The sequence below is a fragment of the Anguilla rostrata genome, chromosome 5, assembly GCF_018555375.3.
Source record: "Anguilla rostrata isolate EN2019 chromosome 5, ASM1855537v3, whole genome shotgun sequence".
Taxonomy (NCBI): Eukaryota; Metazoa; Chordata; class Actinopteri; order Anguilliformes; family Anguillidae; genus Anguilla; species Anguilla rostrata.
The window spans coordinates 46,148,329-46,149,334 of NC_057937.1; positions in this window are offsets into that span (position 1 = coordinate 46,148,329).

The window sequence follows — 1,006 nt, forward strand, 5'->3', positions numbered from 1 at the left end:
GTCATCTTTAAAAGCTTATGATCTAACACAGGAAATAATTACTGTGCTCAATTCCTGTGATTGTATGATGTGAAGATGTTAACTATGCTGACAATTACCAGATTTTCATAGCTCACAGAAAGTTCTGACAACTCGGTTAGAGGAATGGCTCGGATTGCATTGACTCTTTCCAATGTAAAATCCCATGTGAATGCTGTCGTTCTGCCCAGATTGTCTATAAAATCCAAGGTTTCTATTTAACTTCTGAAAAAAGGAACAAAAAATAATAATGCGGCACATAAAACTTTCAAAGAGTGATAATACTTTGTGGCTGTGAAAACCGTTTTGGCTACGAATGCTTCCTTCTGTTGTTCAAAATGTTGCAAAATAAAAACAAACCAACTGAACATTTGGCACATTATATAGTAATAAGTTGACTCATTCCTCTGTTTCTATAACTGTCCATCAGCATTTGCAGTTAGTCTATGATCTATAAACTGCTAAATAAATGGCAGAAGAGCCACAAGAAACATTGCAGGTGGAAATCATGCACAATTTGCATTGAGACTTACCTCCAGTAAACTATAAAAACAGCATATTTCAATACAATGTAATCCTGAAGTATAAGGTTAATCTAGACAATCTATTTTTGGAAGGGTGCTCCCATAAGTATTAAATTAATAACAAGTAAAAGTGTTTTTTTTTTTTAGCATTTTTAGTGGGTTTTTCATTTGTTTGTTTGTTCTGTTTGCTTGCCATGATAAAGGTGGGAAAATGTAACAATGCATATGGGTTCTACTGAAATATATTTGGTGCATTGATAGAGCTTGTGGCTAGAGATATGTAAATATTTGCTTGGATTGATGCAGTAATCAGTCTAACTGTCAGCCCATTGATGTGATGGGAGCTTACTCGCTGTCCAGTTACACTGTCTCTTTAAGAGGTCAAAGCAGCTGTGATTGGAGTGATCGTGTCATCTTAAATTCTTCCCGCTGGGGGTCTCCACAGCTCTCCAGAGGGAGGCAAG